At 43.1% G+C, this 15,837-nt stretch overlaps 1 protein-coding gene across 10 annotated transcripts in view; it reads right to left on the reverse strand.

The window, feature by feature from the left end:
* Nucleotides 1-15,837, reverse strand: part of R3HDM2 (R3H domain containing 2) — a gene marked incomplete at its 3' end in the record, with an annotated part of 134,764 nt that overhangs the window by 87,261 nt on the left and 31,666 nt on the right. The window contains exon 1 of one of the 10 annotated variants that reach the window (XM_079967077.1): nucleotides 3,667-3,938. The exons of the other annotated variants lie outside the window; for them this stretch is intronic. Of the gene's footprint in view, nucleotides 1-3,666; nucleotides 3,939-15,837 lie in introns of those variants that run through there. 10 annotated transcript variants of the gene reach the window in all.

A 15,837-nucleotide genomic window follows, 5' to 3' on the forward strand; every position in this document is an offset into this window, starting at 1 on the left:
AAGCCCATTGACGGCTTAGCGGCTTAGCGCTATTAGCGGCTTAGCAGCTTTTAGCGGCTTAGCGGATCAGCTGATAAGCGGCTTAGCGGCTTAGAAAAAGGGGGGAGGGGAAAAAACCCTCAGGAACTCGCAAGACATTTTAGTCTTGCGAAGCAAGCCCATAGGAAATTCGTTTTGCGAAGCACCTCCAAAACGGAAAACTCTTTCGTCTAGCGAGTTTTCCGTCTTGCGAGGCATTCATCTTGCGGGGCACCACTGTAGATGGCAATTTGTCAATGTCACATTTGAAGGGTTAGCTGCTTTCGTTCTAGACACATACAGTCAGGATGCCAGCCAAGTCACTGCCCATATGGCTACACTGAAAACATTATATAACTTATGGATTTCTTTAGGACAATATGTTTTGAGGGGCTACACAAAGGAATCATTTTAGGTGTAGTTTTAAGAAGTAGCTATGAACACCTTCCACCAGTTATCAGCCACCACTGGTAGAAAAATCAATATGAAAATAAACAGGATACTAAGGCTGGTTCTAGACACAACAAAGAAGCGATTCAGTTAAACGTGTTGTAAACTTCATACAGGGAAATCCTGTAGACAAAAGACGGGACTCCACAGTGCCATCTGGTGTCACAGTGAAATAACGCATATAAAGCGCTTTATCTTTACGAATGTAACTGAGTCCCACTACTACATGTATGTATGTACTGACTGTGTATGTATACCACCATTCAAAGATCTCAGGTTCACAACAGAAAAATACAAAATGAGTATACAAAATACATAATAAAATAATGTTAATCATGCTCCGCTTGTGCATTTATTTGAGTCATCTAGCTGGCCATTATTTTTAAAAAGGTGGAAGGAGTGCCAGGAAAGACATATCTTTGGTTGATCCAACATGGCAATTCTTATGTCCCAATACAAAACTGACAAGACTGTAGTTGTTCAGATGTGATGCCTGACAAGGCAAATCTTAAGATCTAATTGTAATTAAGACATATCAGCTGGCACAGCTCTAATATCTTTTCCAAGGACAGAATTGCAAATCCACAAGAAAAAGAGGAGTGCATGGCCACATATTCTGCATTATTTTTAAAGGGTCTTGCTACTATTCATGTTCTGAAATAAGTCAGGAATACAGAATGACATGGAAGAATTTAGCAACTTATTCTGCAGCCTGCTTTATTGCATCTTGTTTCTCTCCCCTTCTCCCTGCAAACCCATCTGAAGGTTAAAAAAAGAGGGGAACAATCAGGATACCTTTTTTCTATGCATTCTCCATTTATTCTCAAGGTTTGATGAATGATTATACAACGGCTCACTGTTTTTCCCTCCCCCATTTTCATACTCCTCCCATTTAAGGGATGCACCAAAAGAAAGCAAGGGCTTTCCCTTTTGATGACGCAAAAGCCTGGAGAGAATCCTTTTCTGTCTAGCCATTAGGAACAGGCAGGCATCCACATTAAAAATCATGCAGCAAGGTTGGAGATTTTGCTATGAGCATGAATTCTGCAAGCTTCACAGGTGCAGTCAAAGTCATTAAGAAAAAATGAGCTGGGCTTGGGGCCGGATTATCTTTTTCGAAGCACATATTTACCAGTTTCACATCAGCTACTGTTTCTCTGTTGAAGGATGTTCACTGCACCCACATGCAGACAGGAACTGCCATCAGTGACGTCAAAGTGGTCTCCTGGCAACAGTTAAGGGGGCTGTCCACCATGGGGATTTCCTGAATATCTAGCATGAAAATTATCCACCTCCTCTGTAATGTCAAGATTTGTGACACTGCGTTGGAATTCCTTTTAACCCTTTATTGTGGGGCACTGCTGCTCCTTGCCACAGCTCTATATGCCCGATGGCAGTATTTCTTCAGAAAACGGTGATTGGAGGGGGAGAGTTTGTTAGTTTCTGGGGGCTCTCAGCCACTTGCAAATACAGGGCCAGCTGCTTGTTTCCGGAATTGGGGGGGGGGGGCGGACATGCCCAACCATAAAAATAGATCTTAACTCTTTCCTATTCGAAGTCTGATGAAGTGTCTGCGCTACACAAAATAAAATATGAATGAAGGAAATCAGGTTGCACTGCATCTCTTTCAAAGGCAAATCACCTTAAATTTCACAAACAGATTAAGTCCAACTTTTCATTAACTTCTGCTGTCTACTGAACAAGTGGGCAGTAAAATGTCAATGAATGGAAAACCAAAAATGATTTTAAGGAAACGTAACAACCTTCAATGAACAGCAAATAAAGGTTCTAATGTTATATGGAGTATATGCTAATGATTAGGAAAACTGGTTGAAGGAGGTTCTGCTCAAACCCACATCCTCTACTTTCTTTCCTATCTGACCATTAAAAAAAAGAAGCCTACAAGTAAACATACTGCAAATGACAGCCGTTATTGCAGCTTACTTTGATGTCACATATACCACATACAGCAATAAAGCAGACATTAAAGTCTTGCATTTGGAAGCTGACAAGCAAAAAGAAACCCCCTCTTAGCTGAGCTACCAGATGCATTCAAAGATGCCATCTACTAGGAGCGGGGCTTGAAAAGGAGAGGCACAAAGGGGAGGCAACAGCAGTTCCATCGCCCGCCCACCCCCCCTCTTGCTGAACATTGGTTTCATAAGCAGAAGGACAAAAACAGAAGAGAACACCCACTTGCTGAAGCAATTACCATTGCACAAGCAACAAAATACCTATGGCAAAGCCACCTAATAGAGGCAGCTCTCATATTTTTGTCTGCTTCATCAATCTGAGCCCCTCAAAATAGCCCAGTTTGGATTCTGAAAGCTAGGGATGCATCTGCAGTGTTTATAATTCATACATACATACACACACACACACACATGCACATACACATGCGCGCACACACACACACACACACACACACACACACTTATTTCAGCCAAAGACAGTATGAAGATTTATCCAGGAATATGAAAGATGAAAGAGAAGAGGATAGACGGAGCACTAGATCAGGTTCAGGGGAATTCCTCCTGGAGAGCCCTGTCCAACACAAAACCCAGTTTGACCATCAAGGCAAACAAGAAAGAAAACCAATAGGCATCAGTTTACTCCAATTGTGTTGAATGGAATATACATGGTCAAGTGGTTGCTCAAATATAACAGCCAACATCCTTTCCTCAGATCTAAACAAATCCTTAAAGGGGGGAAATGTGCAGGATTTGTGAATGAGGATAGTGATGGGTCCTCGGCTTCCCATCATAAAAACAAAGCATGAGTTAAAAAAAACAACGGAATCCCAGCACAAGTCCAGCAGGGAGACCTCCTTAATGACACAAAAGAGCTGCGTATGTTTATAGGGGATTCCCTTCTTCCCTCTAGGTGGATGCATAGCATATGACAAAAAACTGATGACACAGGAGCCACGGAGACCCTGCAAGCCTAGAGGAGGTGGAGGAGGAAGCATGGGGAGAAGAGATGAAATCAGACTCCTGTACCATTCAGAAAAAAAAAACGTTCTGTAAAACCTTATAAAGGCAGGTGCCCCTCTCACTGACATACCAAAACAGTCAGAATGCTACACAATTAAATTACAAGGATAGTTAGTTCCACTGCAATCAGCAAGACATTTATCTTGCTTTCTCTCTCCCCACCATACCAAAATCATCAGAGACTTCAGTCTAAAAATAAACTCACCCCAGTGGAAGCTGCACACTGAGTAGGTCATCTATTTCCCCTTCTCAACAAGGACCTCATTGCCATGAACAGTTACCAGAGGAATTTTGCCAGGAGACCTTGGTTCTTGGAATCCTCCGTTTCTTTTCGGCCCCCACCCCCAGCTTCAAATGCAATGTGAATGCTCCTCGCCACTGCTACAGCAAGCTAATTGCTCTGACAAGCTGCTCAGAAGGACCAGACCCCAGCTGCTTGGAGAGATGGCACAGAGAGCTCTGCCAATGGCTACTTCCACACCCCCTCTCTCCCTCATTCAGAGACTTGAGTGTAACTGCCTCCTCAAGGCTGAGGAAAGGAAAGGCGTTTAAAGACACAGCATCCCCATTTCCACCAACAAGCACAACAATAAAGAGAGAATGCCCAAATTAAAATGAGAGCATGGTTTTTTTTCTACTGAAGCTATGCTCACAGGGAAAGAGAGAGCCTTAGCTGCAATGATCCAGCTTAAAAGGGATTCCCACCCAAGTGAATCAGTTGTTTACATCCACCTGATATTCAAATTCAAACTCATTTACTACTTGCAAATATTTTCTTCTGTTGTCCTGATCTCAAAGGGTAGGAGATAGTCTGGATCCAACTCATTATACCTGCTTCCTAAATCCTGTTCATTTAAGTAGGATGTAAGTCATGACTACCTCATCACATTAATATCAAAATCAACATAAGCAGAACTTCTAGATTCCACTCCGAATTTGTGTAGAGCAGGGGTCAGCAACCTTTTTCAGCAGTGGGCCGGTCCACCATCCCTCAGGCCATGTGGTGGGCCGACTACGGTATATTTGGGGGGGGGGGGGGAATGAACGAATTCCTCTGCCCCACAAATAACCCAGAGATGCATTTTAAATAAAAACACACATTCTACTCATGTAAAAACACGCTGATTCCCAGACCGTCTGCGGGATGGATTGAGAAGGTGATAGGCCCATTTCCAGCCCCTGGGCCTTAGGTTGCCTACCCCTGGTGTAGAATTTAGTCCTTACTCTTTTCTTCTCCAGAAGATATCCCACAAGGCAGAGGAGGTTTAGAATCAGAGTTTTCCTTCTCCGAGATGAGCTACCTTCCCAGGTGGATGAGTCCCATCTGCCTCTCACTTCCCTCTACACCACATGCAACAACTGCCTTCTTGACCACTGGACCCAGTATTGGTCTTGTCTGCTCGATCTGCCAGAGCCTGTCTTTGCACGCAGGGAAAGGGTTTGAGACGCATCAGCTATCCTCACCTGGTCAGGCCAGCCAGCTGAAGCCATTCCCATGTCACATGCCAACTGCTTCTAGGAGCCACAGGTGACAGCTGAGTGCATGGTGGGGCCCAAAGGTGGGCAAACTACCCCAGAAGGAACATGATGTGGGAGTTTGAGTCCAGCCATCACCCTCACCACAACCATCTTTGCTTTTCAAAAATGGGCACATATGCATACATTTTATCTTATTTTGATAATTCATTTAAGTACAAATTTTGTGTTTTGTTTCCATTGTAAAGAATTCTGACATAGAACCATTGTTTTTGGCACAGTGGACACAAAATATAACCCAGGAATCAAGTGTGGAGTAAACTATATTCACCTGGTCATCATTGCAGAAATCTTACTATCTCAAACAACTGAAAATGCCACGTCCTGCCATTATGTTCCCCACGTTCAAAACCAAACTATCAGGCACCTTTAAACACAGCAATTTGGCCAATATCTCACCAGAATCCTTTGCTGAAAGCCAATCATGTTTTATTAGCAGGTATTAACTCTGAACAATAGCTGGTTTTAGTTTATTTCTGAGTTAACAAAATTTGATTGACTGTTTTTCATGAACAAAGGCAAAAAATGACAAGTATGTCTGCAGTGATTACCTGGCGTTACCTTTTCGCCATAGCAGGGATTTTAAGACTGTTCTAGGGAGCCCTAGGCTATTCTCATGGAGAAGCAATTTATGGGAGACAAAGCTTCCTGAAAAAGAAAAGCTTGCCCAGAACTTCCCATCTTTCCCTGCAATGTGCAGCCATGGGTAAGTGCTTGCTGTACATTCTTAACAGGGTGATTTGATTTAAATCAGGGTTGGACACAACTAAGGCAGAATCTAGACACATATTAAAAAAACACTGCGAAAATGCCTTTTTATAGTTTTGAAAAATATATTGAATTTGCCATAACTCACCATCACCACCTAGTGTCCTATTTGTATAATGCACTTTACAACACACTTAAAATGTTTTATTTGTACAGCTAAAGTTCCACTCAGGATAGCACATTTAATAGTATAATCATGCTCATTGATTCAAATAGGTCTGCTCTGCGGAGGACGGACACTGGGTAAAACCCATAATTTGAATCACCAAGAAAAAAGTCATTTATTTAAATCCAGGACTCATTTTGAAATTGGAGTATTTCCTGAGCAAGCATGCATTTTAACTGAAAAATAAGAAGAAAAAGCATATTGGTTTGCATGTAAATAGAGGCTTAATATCTAAAAGTGTAATTCAAAGTCTCTGGCCATGCAGTTCAGATTGTCTTCTGTACTATAGAACTATGAGTGGAATTCAACATCACACTATAACTATCATTCCATTAGTGCAAACATTACTGCTTTCCAGACAAAACAATCTCTTCCCTCCTTTCCCCATATATTGTTCCAGGGGTTCTCTGGACCCCATCTAAGCAGATTTGGAAGGGCGGGGGGAGCGCACCCCAGCTGTGCTAGTAGGACTTGGTGCACTGGCCCCCGTTAGCACAACTGTTTAGCTGAAGCCAGCCCAATATCTGTTTATAGACAAGCCATGTACACATGTAAGAACACTAAGCAAATCATTTACTTGAAGGTTAAGGCCTCAATCCTACGTACTGTTATTTGGCAATATGTCTCAGTTAACAAAGAAGAACTTGTTTCTGCATAAATATGAGTAAAATTGGGTTGCAATCAAGTTTCCAAAAGCAAGAAATTGTAGTTACTGAAATGGAAAGTGACTTGTTCAGGTAGTTTGGTCATCAGTATTAATAATTTTAAAACTGAATGCACTGCAGGGCTCGACTGCTTGGGTATAAAATACTACAAGATCATGCATATAATGGATGTACCTGGTGAGATACAAGAGGGCATCACCTGGATTCTAGTGCCTATACTTGCATGTTACTCCCTGTATTTGGTCACTATACAAACAGATTAACTATTGTGATATGAAGAAGTTTTCCATACTGTTTTCGCATCACAAGGAAAAGTAGCACAATGAGATCAGAAATTCAGCTTTAGGAAATTTTAAAAAATCATTAAGTTCATATTTATTTTTAAATCAGCTTAATTTTAAGTGAGATAATTGCATCTGAAACTTTAAAAAAATCATATTTTAATTTTAAAATCTGGTTTGAATTTTATTTCTCCCTGTCTTTATCCATTCTAATTCATGGCCCATGTAAGGCAATGCCAAGGTGCAACAGGGCTGGCCCACTTGAACTCTGCATGTAACCTTGACTATTCACTTGTCCCCAGTATTTTCAGGTAGAGCAAGAGGTTCCTCAGTAAACTAATGTGGGATTAGAAGAACGGGTCACCCAGAGGTTTGAAAGTTTGAAGGCTCTGTAATATTTGCATACACAGGAGTACACATTTCCATAAAAAGATAGCCCTTCATCTCTCAGCTACTGGCATCTATTCCTGAATCACAGAGACACAAATCCAAGCAAGTCTATGATAAAAACTAAAATGGACAATACAAGAACAACATTTTGGTGCAGGCATGTTTTATATTGCTGTTAATTTGGTTTGAATTTTCTTTAGAAAAGCAAGCAATAACATAAGACACAGGGAAAGAGGAAAGAGAGATAAAATACAACTTGCAGGATGTGAAAAATATACCCTGCACATGCCAAATTATGTACAGTGGTGCCTCGCAAGACGAAAAGAATCCGTTCCGCGATTCTCTTCGTCTAGCGGTTTTTTCATCTTGCGAAGCAAGCCCATTGACGGCTTAGCGGATTAGCGCTATTAGCGGCTTAGCAGCTTTTAGCGGCTTATCGGATCAGCTGGTAAGCGGCTTAGCGGCTTAGAAAAAGGGGGGGGAGGAAAAAAAATCGGAAAAACTCGCAAGACATTTCGTCTTGCGAAGCAAGCCCATAGGGAAATTCGTTTTGCGAAGCGCCTCCAAAGCGGAAAACCCTTTCGTCTAGCGGGTTTTCCGTCTTGCGAGGCATTCGTCTTGCGGGGCACCACTGTATCAATTTATTTCTTTAATAGTTCTGTTTGTCTGACAGTCTCCAGACTGCAGAAGAACAAAGAATTCAACATGTACTTTTCCTTAAATCTCATGATTTCAGAGGGGGGACTTGAGCAAGATATCAGAAAAGCAAGCTTGATTTGCTCTACACTACAGCCTGACTCAGTAGTTTTGAAAACACAGGTTTTACAGCCCTCCTGCCACCACCCAGACACTGTGGATGGAAAGCTCAGCAGTTCTCTAAATGGAAATGCTCATTGGGAATGAGCAGTGCTTCAGTGCCTAGACCTCTGCAGAAGCTTCTTTAAGGCCGAGAACTAATTATTAATTATTATTTTATTATTATTATTATTATTATTATTATTATTATTATTATTTTATTTATAACCCACCCATCCGGCTGGGTTTCCCCAGCCACTCTGGGGGGCTCCCAACAGAATATAAAAAACACGATAAAACAGCCAAAATTAAAAACTTCCCTAAACAGGGCTGCCTTCATATGTCTTTTACAGATAAGATAGCTTATTTCCTTCACATCTGAAGGGAGGGTGTTCCACAGGGCGGGCGCCACCACCAAGAAGGCCCTCTGCCTGGTTCCCTGTAACCTCATTTCTCGCAGTGAGTGAACCACCATAAGGCCCTCAGAGCTGGACTTCAGTGTCCGGGCTGAATGATGGGGATGGAGATGCTCCTTCAGGTATAATGGGCAGAGGCCATTTAGGGCTTTAAAAGTCAGCACCAACACTTTGAATTACGCTCGGAAATGTACTGGGAGCCAATGTAGGTCTTTCAGGACCGGTGTTATATGGTCTCAGCGGCCACTCCATCACCAATCTATAAAGTTGAACCTACTCCCTGGTCTTGAACCAGCAATCAGCATTACCTTCCAGTGGAAGTAGTCTCTCCACACACATGCAGACGGGTCACTCCATGGCTACAGAATTCACCAAAGCAGTAGAAACCACAAACCTGAATTGACATTAAAATCCTAAACATTATATGTGACAATATATGTCTAAGAACAACCCAGAGTGTGGTTATATTCCAAATTACTAGATCTTAGCTTTAAATTTTTAGGTGCCTGGGATTTGTTCAGTTCAGGTAATGAGATAAATATGATGGAATATTATGTGCATGAACTTGCGTGAATTTTCTTCATACAAGAAATAGAAGCCTGCAGATATAACATGAAGACTGTCAGATAACAATAATAATAATATTTTTTTATTTATACCCTACCCTCCCCAGCCAAGGCCGTGCTCAGGGCGGCTAACAAGCAATAATAAAAACAAGTTGAATGAATACAACTTATTGTATTCATACAACAGATGCAGCCAATTCAGTCCCAGTTCTTAGACCCTGTACCATCAAGAAAGCTCATGTTCCAAAATTGCTCCTCAGTAGGAAACAAGGTCATAGGGAGTGCCAAATCTATATTGCACCTTTCAGCAAAAAAACAAAAAGAAAAAAAAAACCCAAAAAAAATCCAGAACACACACACACTCTCTCTCTTTCTCAAACACATAAACAGTTATATATAGGTTGGCAGACACCTTGCGTTTTCAACCTGCAGTGTCTGGGAAACTTGATTTTATTTTAGAACACATTTGTGCTCATAAGGATTTATTTAATGGTAAATCTTTTAGAGACAGCGACTCCAGGGTGGAAGAACTGCAAGTCAGCTCTCCTGACAAGCCCAAATGACAATGCAGGATTGGGCCACACCTCACATACCAACAGCCTGTTCTTTGTCTTTCACACCTCAGTGCCACTTATTTAAGCATAGCAGGTACATACAAAGGAAACTAGGTCAGAGACACAGAAGAGATGCAGATGCATTTGTGCTTTAGACTTGCAGTAGCAGAGAAAGGCCTCTGTTTTTCAAAGGAAAAAAGAGTCGCAGCAATGGGAAAGGTTTAGAGAAGAAAACACTTGCAGGGCAGGGCCATAGACATTGATTGACCTGAATGAAACACCCACCTATTCTCTCCACTATGGCCTGCTCCCATCCCATCAGGTCAACTGGAGACCTCACTTGCCCTGGAAACACTCCAAGCGACAAGCGGATATGAAAATGCCAAAATCATACCATCTGTACTGCCTATTCTCTGACAAGCAGCAGCTCTCTAAAGTCTCAGGCAGAGTAACTATTCCCCTCTCCGGTTATGCTACTTGAAACTCATTTGAACTGCACATACCAGCCTGGAACTCTCTCACTGCAAAGCATGCACTCCATCTCTGAGCTATGATCCTCTTTATCTCCACCAGTGCCTTCCACCACCCACTCTTCCTCACCTACTGTAGCAAGTGGGGTTTCACAAGGAAAGGTAGAAGAAAAATACATCAGCAAAGAAAATGCTTTCTCTCTGCAGCTCTACATTTCCCTTCCCATCTGTTGTGCATCACATGTAAATCAGGATCAGTCAGCCGAAAGCAAGACAACCTTTTTTGCTAACCTAAACAAGACAGCAGTGTGCTCCCTTGGTATCACAAAGAACTCCAGATCACCCTTTCAAAGTTTGGTCCAAGGAGTTGAAACAGCACACTTCTTTTCTGCCCTCAAACTGTTTCAAGAAGTTCAAACTGGGAGCTGATAAAGAAAGTGTGGATGAGGGAGATGGGGAGGAGCAATGGCAGCTTTGGAAAGTCTTGGAAAGCTTGTAACCAGTTGTCTCTAATCTTAAAAACCAACTTCTTCAAAACTTAAGGTATTAATTTGAGAATAAAGCTGAAAATAGAGAATATTTATACAATATAAGTTGCCACATAAGTTGCTACATATGGAATATGCAACATATTTTATTTACTATAAATATGCTAAATTTAAAAATTTTATTGGCAAATCAGTAAGTTTTGAAGAAGCTTCTTTTTAGGATTGTTGTTTGGCAATTGGGGTGTGGGTGATTGACAGGCAGGCATATGAAACATGCAAGAAAAACAGACACAAACAATGGAAATTTTTGCATGTATTCTCAGTAAGTTTTTAGATCACCTCCATAACCATGATGCCTAGAACGTTCTGAAAGAACTAGAGGAAAGTTGGAAGTAACAGACCACAATAGATTCTGCCTATCAATTTGCAAAAACCACTACTGTCTCTGGAAGCATCGGACTGATATGAATGCAAAATATATCCATACACATATACAGAGCTTCTCAAAACAACTGGACCCATTGCCTTGTATCCATGTTGGCAAATCCAAACCATTCTGTTAAAATTTTAAATTTGATTCACGGAGGCCATGAGCTTCATTCTAACTTGGTGTGGTGGGAAGGAAAAGAATCACACTGTTCTAAGTTAAGTACCCACACAACTAGAAGAAAGTCACCCTTTTGCTCCAACACTTAATGTAAAAATTATGTGTTCCAGATATGCCATTGCTAGTTTTTATTGCCACTTTGCAGCCCCATTTACTTTTTCAAAAAAATGAATTTTATTTCAGGTGTACAAAACAAAAAACACCAACATGTGAAGGGCAAATTACAAAAAGAATTTGGTTCAGTTGCTCCTAATACACACTGTAGAAATGTTCATTACCAATGGGGTGCAGCAGCAAAAAAAGCTAATGCTATTGTAGGCTGCATCAACAGAAATATAGTGTTCAGATCAAGGGAAGTACCGTATTTTTTGCACCATAACACTCACTTTTTTCCTCCTAGAAAGTAAGGGGAAATGTCTGTGCGTGTTATGGAGCGAATGCCTGCGGGTGGCGGGGGGGGGGGGGGTTCTGCTGCAGTCGTGAGCAGAGGATCCATGGTTCCCCTTCCTTCCCTCCTCCGTGGTTACAAAGCATGGATCCACATGAATCCTCAGGATTTTTGCATTGGGCTACTCCAAACTCACTGTCAGATCACATGTCTGTGGCCACAGCATGAACCACAAAAATCATATATCCACTATTTCGTTTAGAATATTTTTTTTCTTTTCCTCCTCTAAAAACTACGTGCGTGTTATGGTCTGGTGCATGTTATAAAGCGAAAAATGCAGTAATAGCACCACTCTATTCTGCCTTGGTCAGGCCACACCTGGAATACTGTGTCCAATTCTGAGCACTACAATTCAAGAAGGATGTCGACAAGCTGTAGCATGTGCAGAGGGCGGCAACCAAAATGATCAAGGGCAGGGGTCCTCAAACTACGGTCCACCGGCCACATCCGGCCCACCAGGGTCCTGAACCCACCCCGCCCGGGCAGAGCCAGCGCTGCCACCTTATTCCCAATGGAAGGAGGCGCAGGATCACCACTGCCCCATTTCTCCATTACAAGCTCTGAAACGTGCTTGCAACCAGGGTAACCTCCGAGGGGCTTGCGCATGAACAAACAAGGTGGGCGTTCATCTGATCCGGCTGTATCGCAGCGCCCCTACCTTGGCAGCCGCCTCCACCACTTGTGAGTCTCCTCAGAGGAGGCGGCGCCACGCAGAAAGCCCCACAGAGCAGTGTCTGGCGCTAGCCACCATTGCTCCCCAGCCTGCCTTGGCTCACGGAATGGGGAGGGTGCTGCTCCTCTTCCTTCTGTTCTGGGCCCCAATCCTCCCAGGGGTTCGAACTGGCAGCAGCAGCAACATAAGCGGCGGCCTTTATTATTATTATTTTCAAAAACATTTTCTTTTCCCAGATTTCTGTTGAGTCAAGTTCTTTTGCGCCACCTCCCCTTCGGCTGCTTTCCTTTTTCCGGGTTGGGAGCGTTTGGGAAAAGCGAGAGCAGGGGATCCCAGGTGACCGCGGGGGTGGGTCACCTTTCTTCTTCCCCCCTCAAGCTTTAACTCTCTCTCCCATGCCCCCTCCCATGCTTCCCCCAGGGGAAACTCAGCTCCTTTTCCTGGCCTCTGGCAGCAAGTGAGGGGTCCCTGGCTGGATCTCTCTCCCCTTGGAGCCAGTCAAGGCGGAGCCGCCATTTCCCCACCCCCTTTTCCCAGTGCCTTTTCTTCCTGAGGTAGTAGCAACAACTGCAGCAGAAGCGGAGGAGCCCGCAGGGTGAACTCACTCACTCCCTTTTGCGGAGAGGCGCAATGTACCTGTGGCGCCTCCTCTTCGGCCCCCTGGCCGACCGGGCTCCCAGCTGCAGCTCCCGTGCGGCCTCTCATTTCGGGCTCCCTGCAAGCAAGTATTGAGTATCATAGAAACCCCCGGGGGGTAAAGATGACCCTGACAGCAACAGCAAAGGGTGGACTCAGCCCGGGTGCAATCCAGCCTCCTTCCGCTGGCTTGTTCCGTGGGAGAGGGGAAACAAAGGCGAGCCCGGCCCACCCTTCTTCTTGCTTCCCTTCCTTTGGGAATCGGGAAAGAGGAGGAGAGAACAGATCGTGCATGTCCCCACTTTGAGTGCTCCAGGCTTAGTGGCTGGATCCAGCAGCAGCACTTTCCAGATGTCCTCAGCCTCCTACCCTTTTGCCCTAAGCAAGTTTCCAACCATTTCCCCACCTAGCTCAGTTTTGCCTACACTGACTGGCAGCAGTTTCAGATACGGATCTTTTTGTGCACTACAAATAAATTATGTGCAGTGTGCATAGGGATTTGTTCCTATTTTTTCCAAACTATAGTCCGGCCCCAACAGTGTCTGAGGGACAGTGAACTGGCCCCATTTAAAAAGTTTGAGGACCCCTGATCAAGGGTCTGGAAACCAAGCTTTATGAGCATCACTTGAAGGAGCAGGCTATGATTAGCTTGGAAAAGAGGAAACTGAGAGGAGACAGGAGAGCCATCTTCAAATATCACATAGGCTGTCACATGGAAGAAGGAACCAGCTTGTTTTCTCCTGCTCTGGAGGGTAGGACTCGACCAATGGCTTCAAGATATATAACAAAGGAGATTTTGAGTAAACATCAGGAAAAACTTTCTGACAGTAAGAGCTGTTTTGACAGTGAGACAGTCTCCCTCAGGAGTTGTGGACTCTCCTTCCTTGGAAGTTTTTAAGCAGAGGTTGGATGGCCATATGTCATGGATGCTTTAGCTGAGATTCCTGCATCGCAGGAGGTTGGATTTGAAGACCCTTGGGGTCCCTTCCAATTCTACAATTCTATGATTCTAATAGTACTTTTTTACTTTTGTTATGGACAATTCCAATTAATAGAGGGGAAAGGATTAAATTAACACAGGAAATTTACTTTCGTTTTTCTCTCTCTCAGGGTTTTAAATGACTCACAAATCAGATGCTTCAACCAAAAAGATTTTGCAAAGAAAAGGCTTTCTCCCAAAAACTCTAACAAAATTGTATTACTTTTTAGCTCATGAAGTTGCAAATCTCAAAGCCCAGCCTAAACAACGCAGCAAACAGCCTTCTGGGCCCATGACCTGCAAGCTTCAATGAATTGATAGCAGAATAAAAATGCTTAAAACACCATGAGTGGTTCCAAAAATGACACAGATGCAGCATTCATTCAGCAGAGTTTACTGAAGGCATATTGAGCTTAACTGTTTCAAAAAATCCAGATCCCTAGAAAGCACAGTCTCTTAAGAATCCAATTGCTGCAAAACTTAACTTAATAGTAAAATCTTAAACTTAGCATTAAACATACTATATACAAATCACCACTTAACTGAGAGAAAAAAACAAAGCAGGTACGGAGTAGAGAGAATGTAGCTAGAGGAAGAGAGAATGAAGAGCCACGATGAATGACAAATATATCCTCTTCACTCAGTGGCCTTGAGAGAACAATAACAGGGTCAGCTCATAATTGCTTAATCCAGCTGCGCCCAGTTTTTCTGAAGGAATAACCCAAACATCAAGAACTTTCTGCTTGTTTCCCCAGCAGAATAGAAACTTACTTGTCAGCTAGAATGTTCCAGCTTTCACCGGCTTCCAGCTTGTATCATACAGAGAAAATACCAGAAAACTTCTACCTGTACCAATAGACTAGAAATGATCTCTACAGTTTTTAGACAAACAGTTTGTGCACTGATCAACTGAAGAGTGTCCAGAGAAGGGCAACTGAGGAGGGTCTTGAAATAAAGTCCAATGAGGAACAGTTGAAAGAGTAGGTTTAGCCTAAAGACAAAGGGATTAGGAGTTGTGGGCAGGATGGCTGTATTCAAAATATCTGATAGGTTGTCTTGAAATAAAGTCCAATGAGGAACAGTTGAAAGAGTAGGTTTAGCCTAAAGACAAAGGGATTAGGAGTTGTGGGCAGGATGGCTGTATTCAAAATATCTGATAGGTTGTCTTGCAGAAGACGGACAAGGCTTACTCCTTTGCAGAGGGCAGGACTGGAACCAATGGACAGAGGCGGAGCTAGCTGCTCCAGCACCCGGAGTGGCGCACATGGTGTGCACCCAGGGGGAAAGAGATTTCAGCTGACATTGTAAGAAACTTCTAATAGCAAGAACTCTTCTGCAATGGAACAATCTGCCTCAAGAAAGAGTAGGCTCTTCTTTCCTTGAGGTTTTTAAGAAAAGGCTCCACACCCACATAGCAAAGATGCTGTGGTTTCATCCTGCACTGAGCAGGGGTTGGACTGAATGATAATCAAGGTACCTTCAAACTCTTTTTATTCCATCTCTGGTCAAACTTCATAGGGCTCAATATTCAAGCTTTACCTAATACTTCATTTCAGATGGCCCTTATGTGGAGGCTTAAAAAATTACCATCAGTGAAACCAATGGGACAAATCTGAAAGCTTTTGAAGGCATTAGAATTGTAGAGTTGTAAGGGATCGTGAGGGTCATCTAGTCCAACCCCCAGCAATGCAGAGATCTTTTGCTCAACGTGGAGAAATGATAGCAATGTGGTAATTGAACAGGTTAGCTCTCCTAGATTACTAACCAGGCAGCCCTGCCATGCCACATTCAGGCAGCCTTCAAAGCATTACCCACTAGAGCAGCCTTTCTCAACCGTGGGTTCCCATATGTTTGTTGAACTACAACTCCCATCACCCCTAGCTAGCAAGGCCAGAGCTCAGGGATGGTGGGAGTTGTAGTCCAACAACATCTGGGGAC

Source organism: Podarcis cretensis, assembly GCF_951804945.1.
Source record: "Podarcis cretensis genome assembly, chromosome: 2".
Classification (NCBI taxonomy): Eukaryota; Metazoa; Chordata; class Lepidosauria; order Squamata; family Lacertidae; genus Podarcis; species Podarcis cretensis.